Raw genomic sequence first — 6,375 nt, forward strand, 5'->3', positions numbered from 1 at the left:
TTGCCATTGCATTCCTGATGGTGATGAGGAAAGGATAAAATGGTATGTGTCGGTTCGTGCTGACTACTTTCAAAATTTGGAGTTGTATTGGATGTGTATATGATACCGGGCGTAGTGGCGTGTGCCTGTAATCCGGCTACTCGGAGGCTTGGGTTGGAGGATCGCTTGAGGACAGGAGCTCGGCGCTGGGCCGCACTATGAGAGGGTGGAGGACAGCCCGGAATCATGGTGAAACCCAATCCTTATCCCTGTGTCGTAAGAGGTGACCAGGGTTGCGTCAGGAAGGGCATCCGGCGTAAAACCTATGCCAAATCAGTATGCCAGGGTTCCCACTGACCTGGTAAGTCAGGGAAAGTCAGGGAATTGAGGTTGGTCGGGGAAAGTCAGGGATTTTTCAGGGATTTTTTTTGTTGGTCAAGGAAATGTGTGATTAGTGCCTAATGATCTTAATTAGTACCCTTTACACCCAGTCAATTATTTTGTTCATGATTATAAAAGTTTTCTTTATTGCTCTTTTCATGAATTGTTTGCTGTGCAGATGCTGTGCAGGCAGATGCTTTTCATGATGCTGTGCAGGCAGAAGGTGGAGTCACCTCTGTGAACATTGATAAGCCACTCTTGATGTATATCAGGGGTTCTCATGCCAGGTATCAAGCAGCACTGGAATGTAAACGTAAAGCCACAAGTAAGCTCGATCAAAAGACTGCAGCTAAAAAGAAAGCATGTGAGCAGATAAAAGTTCTTCAGATTAAAAAGGCAAAATTTATGGAAGAAGCAGCAACTGAATCTCGGAAGGTTGATATGGAAATAGCAGAACTACAGAAACTAAAGAAGTAACAAACTGACATTTCACTTAATGTAAGAAACTGTCCATACTGCATATGTTAACTATTGTAATAACGTTACTCAAACAATTCACATTTGTTTCCTTAATTGCTAGTTTTTGCCGACCATATAATTCTAAGCTACACACGCTGTTTGATGTTATTGATATTTTCACAATTCTAGTATCTAACATCCTGACTGTTACTGCAACTTCCCATGTAACATTTGAGTAATTTCACTTCTGCGGCGGTGAATGTACCTGCATCCACAGGGAATGGTACAGGAGTACCCATCTAACCGTAGAAGTTCAACAAACGGTCCTGTTTAGGACCAGATGTTTGTAGAAAAATGTACAATATAGTAGTCTGTTCATCATTTCTGCAATATCATCGGGTGTTCTAGCTTGTCTGCAATGTCACATTAACAATATCAATGTTTCGTTGTTATTTTGCAAGATTTAGATGTTCTAAATGTTGCTAAATTTTTTCTGATATAATTCTGATCTTGTCATGGTACCTGGCACGTTTGACATTAGTATGATTTGCGTTTTGTAAGTTTTATATTCATAAGAAAATTAAAATGCCAGTACTCGCTGGGAAAGTGTACTTTCTGGACCATTTTCAAAAAGACCGAAGTTAACACCCAAATGAAGAATCAGTTTAATTTCCCAACAAAAATGGTATTCAGAAGTTGTCTAAAGCACACCTACATATTTTAAGATTCAAATAAATTTTGAAGTGGACACAATTTTCTGCGAGTATTGGCATTTTAAAAAGAAGAAAAGAATTGAAAATGATTGCATGTACACCATGTATACATCAAAATGGTGATGGAAAGGAGTCGGTGTAGGGGAGGAGGAGCCGACTAAAATAACTTAATAAATTTTTACGTTTGAAAAGGTCAGGGAATCTTTACCAACACAGTCAGGGAATGTCAGGGAATTTCATTTTTTAGATTGAGTGGGAACCCTGTAATGCGGATCATAACGGATGATCCGCTGTGGCGACCCCTAACGGGAGCAGCCGAAAGAAGAAGAAGAAGAAGATTGGATGTGTATATGGACAACTCAAAAAGGGTCAGTCAATTTAATTAATCCTAGGAACAGATTGTTTCATCTCAGTCTGTGGAATATAAATCCAATGATTTGATTACACTGTGCTTGTTATACAGGGTGATGATTGTGGAGCTCCTGGTGTTATTACTGTCGGGGGTTTTGTGTTCAGGTTAGTACATTTTTGGAACTTCCATGCTTTGGAGTTAATTGGTTGAAGGAGTGTGAAAATACGTTTTTGCGTCGTTTGAGAAGAGCTGAAACAGCAAAGGGCATTTCTGGAACGGGTGTGCAAGTGGAATGTGGTCAAGGATTTGGCAGCAGACATATACATGTTTCATAAGTTTTTTTATGCAGGGCTTCAATATTACATGAGTCATGAATCAAAATTGGGTTTGTTTTCACGTTTGGGGCAAGCCTTGTTCAGGTGAGTAAGTGGTGGGTGCAGGTGAGCATATGCATCAGTGGTGAAGGTGATGGTATGATGTGAAAACACAAATTTCCATACATAATGTGTGGATGGACATCAATGCTCATGCTGTTAAATTTGCAAATAAGCGATGCATTAACGTGTGTTCCGCCTCTTGGATGGACGTTGATTGGATGGCCTGTCTGAGAGCATTGGTTTATGAACATTAAAGATCTTACGATATCCTTTGGAGAGAGTGAGCAAGTTATTGCAGGCACAATGCAGAGTGAGACATAGACCGGTGATCCGAGGTTGAGGTCAATGATATGTATTAATGAGTTTGTTTCAAAGGAACTTTTACCGTGGTATCTCAAATTACACTATTTGAACTTGTGCAAGTTTGCTTCGGACTTGTGGATCATAACAAAGGGCCCGTGTAAGAGATAACTGAGAATTTAGCAGTTAGAAACAATATCCAATATAGAACGTTGGTTGGAGCCTCACGATGAAAATATAAAAAATATGGCAGAATAAACAACCCCTGCACTGTGTAGCATACTACGCTTTAGGGGGCACTGGCTGTCAAAGGCCATGGATTGCCAAAGGCCAAATTACAACTGTGCAAAACCCAGGTACATATCTTGGGCATGTATTGAGTGGAACCTCGAGAAGATTGTCAGTTTTCTTTGGGATGGCTGGATATTGTAGACAATGGGTACCTGATCTGTCGGAGTGGCGACCTGTCCAGGATTGTGTCCATTGGCCAAGGAGACTGCTTGGACAGCACCAAACGCTCTGCATAGAGTATGGTCCCAATGGATGGATGGATGGTATCTGATTATGCAGTACTGGTTAGACCACTGTTGGAGCAAACAATGTGGTAATCGAAAGATGTCCGACACTGAACATACTGTAGCTCCTTAATGCCAATCGCTGATGATTGGGAGGAACATAACTGCGAGGATATGTAGTGTGCTCTGAAAGTGATATCTTGGAAAGTGGTATGTGTGCTAATTGCAGCATGCAATCGAGCCGAGGCTAGAAGCAAAACAATATATACGGATTCCTGATGTGTGTACAGGATGGCACACGATGTTGGGACAATTTTGAAATAAGAGGGTATATAACATCGCAAAGTATGCTAGTCAAAAATGGTAAATTGATAGTGGAACTGTTAGAAGCTATAAGCCGTAATAAAATGTTGAGCACATATGAAGCAAGAGATGTGGTCTCAAAAGGAAATGCTTCAGCTGATTTAGCAGCAAAACAAACTTCAAGAGAAAATGAGGAAAGGGTGCCGACTACTGACGACATTGCAGCACTACAGGAGGCAATTGAAAAAGCCAAGTGGGAAGAATGTTACCGGAGGTTCATCAAATATACAGCAGTGCTTTTGATAAGCACGTGCATAATTGTGACAATATGGATGATAACGGGCAGTGAGGGAGGGCATCCTGAGAATGTCATGGAGAGCAGAATGTTTGGTAGGTCGAGAGCAGGGGAAACAAGGAACGGGTCGTGACTGGAAACACAGAGAAGAAGAAGGTAAACATCAGGACCAATTGCATGAGAAAGGCATGTATGGGACAAACACCCGTATGACCTTCCATATAATTATGCATCCCATGTTACACAGGATGCAGGGGACGTAGACACTATGCCTGAAATGAGGTATCGTGTTACATGAAGGGATAACTGGACATCCCCTGAACATCTTGTTAGTAATATCTTTACAACATGCTAAAAGTATGAACAAGAGCAAGTGTTGGGTTTGCTCACAAGTAACTCTTGAGGGACAAATTACTGGGACAAGGATAAATATAAGGAAGGTAGCTGCAGAGTACCATGACTATTTTAAGGAAGGAGGGTTCAAATCTTGGTTAATGGGAGTGTTTTGGTTAAGAGGGAACATGGATCATCCACATATTGATCGTTGGGCATATGATAATCAGTGCTGTTATTGTCATCATTGCGTGCATAAAAGTAATGATCGGTGTGTGTGTGTGTGTGTGTGTGTGTGTGTGTGTGTGTGTGTGTGTGTGTGTGTGTGTGTGTGTGTGTGTGTGTGTGTGTGTGTGTGTGTGAGAAAATTTACCACAGTAACAACGATGGTGGTGCATGAAGTTTCCCTGGACCAACCATCTCTGAAGATCCTGAAGACCCAGAAAATGAAGAACCTAGTTTAAAATTTAGTTAAGACACCATGTGGTGGTTTTATTTTTTGGGAAAAATATGAAAGTACAGACACTTGTGCCTTTGGAACTGACAAAAAAAACCTTTTGTTTTTTTTTTAAAGAATTCAACAATTGTTGCTAAAGAGCAAAAAGCAGATGGATGATTGTGTATAAAGAGATGTGGAATAATCGAGATATCTTTAAAACTTCAAGGGAAAAAGAATTCGAGCGGATTGCTCAAATTAAATTTTATTTGTGTAATTGGAAAAGGCGATTGCCTATTGGTTGTATTGTAAAGGATTTGGCGGTGGTGGGCTTCACACCCCACTCTTGACAGCCAAATGTTGAAGATTTGGCGTCACTTAACAGCACCGACGTCTCAGGGGTTATAACTCCGGCTGGTTAGGTACAGGTTTCGGGCTACGCGCCTCAGATCACGATACCAAAGTACACCTGTGTCTTGCCAGTTGGGGAAATAGACCCTGGTTACAGACTGGGTTTGTCAGAGACCGAGCGAAGTCTGCCAGTCCGTAACCATTTTGGTTTTAAATACAAATCGAGCGAATTTTTCCTCAGCACGGCACGAATAAACGCAAGGCGGCAACTTTCATATGAATCAGCCAGATTTATTGGGGACACATCAGGGAACACGACACAAGCAAAACATTCACGAGCGTTATAATCAATCTATAACCCGCTCTTAACTAGGGAGCTACGGGTTTCGAAGGGAACCCTCACGAGATAAACCTTAGACAACACGCAGACAAGACACAGAGTACTTGGTGATGCCTCATGGACGAGGGGAAAGTGTCAAAGGCACGAATGCGGCTCGTAAGAAGCCGATGTCAACGGATCCGAGCGCCCAAGTTCGAACACGCCGCGTGGCAAGATGGCGGCGTCGTCCTTTTGTCGCGCCGCTCACGCACCAACCTCAGTGCGTTCAGCACCCGTAAGGTCGACGGCACAAGAGTGAAAGATCCACGGTGTGCTCCAGCTGGCTTTTCACAAGGTCCAGCATACAAATCCAGGCTTGGCCTGCTCACCAGATTCGTCAAAATCAGGGTGTTGGGCTCCGCAGGTGGATCGACGGGATGGAAAAACGTGTCGAGCCGTGCCGGGAGCAAAAACAGTCAGAGGCTCCGTGTTTGGATGCAGGATGAACCTGGGGTCGACCTGCATGCTGAGTCCATCGCCGAGGAGGGACAGCCGTCAAGTCACTCCTCATCCAGCAGAAGGCAGACTGACCTCATGCAGTTCCTTCTTTGCCCTCCCGGCGCTTGCTCTTCTGGACACTCCCCCGGGGACCCGTGATTGGTCCATCGCTCGAGATTGCAGCTGCCATCCACCAATCGGCTGCCGACACATCTCGCCGAACGACACTCTCAGAGCGCTGGGCGGGGCTAGTTCGGAGAGGAGAAGGAAAAAGAAGCAAGGCGCTTCCCGGTATACCACCACTGCATGAACACTGGACAGCCTGCTACACCTCCCGACACATGTAACGTCCAATTACCAAACAACCTGGCTAAACATGCATTTAAGGGGGGATCTGGGCTAATTCTATATTTAATAACATACTAAGGGCCCATTTCTGCAACAGTATATGTTCGGTGTGCACAGAGTTCCTTTCCTTCCAAAATCGCCTGGGCACCCCAACTCTGTGGGTTGTGAGGTGGTGGCCCCCTTTGGGGTTGCATCCACTCGCAAGGGTGTTGGCCCACCACAGAGCGCAAATTTGGGTGATACAGTGGGAATGAGCTTGCCGTTAGCCGACGACAAATTTAGATTTTTAACAGGTTTGTTCTTTCAGAACAAATCATTAAGTTCTTCTGTGAGAACAAAAGGGAGGACTGTGGAAACTGAATTATTAATCAAACGTAAAATGCAATTTATATTAATGTAAAATGCAAAATTAACTT

The 6,375-nt window shown here is 43.3% G+C and overlaps 1 protein-coding gene across 11 annotated transcripts in view; it reads left to right on the plus strand.

Annotated features, from left to right (window-relative positions):
- LOC147019422 (anoctamin-7-like) overlaps positions 1–6,375 on the plus strand; it is a 79,437-nt gene that overhangs the window by 70,447 nt on the left and 2,615 nt on the right. For 3 of the 11 annotated variants that reach the window (XM_085893881.1, XM_085893872.1, XM_085893882.1), the window contains one exon: positions 539–4,359. The gene's annotated coding sequence lies outside the window, so the exon portion shown is untranslated. Of the gene's footprint in view, positions 1–538; positions 4,360–4,385 lie in introns of those variants that run through there. The other 8 variants (XM_085893877.1, XM_085893878.1, XM_085893876.1 and 5 more) reach the window with 7 other exon arrangements.

This window comes from Eptatretus burgeri, chromosome 9 (assembly GCF_056783735.1).
Source record: "Eptatretus burgeri isolate ZD-2024b chromosome 9, Ebu_testis_v1, whole genome shotgun sequence".
In the NCBI taxonomy this organism is placed as follows: Eukaryota; Metazoa; Chordata; class Myxini; order Myxiniformes; family Myxinidae; genus Eptatretus; species Eptatretus burgeri.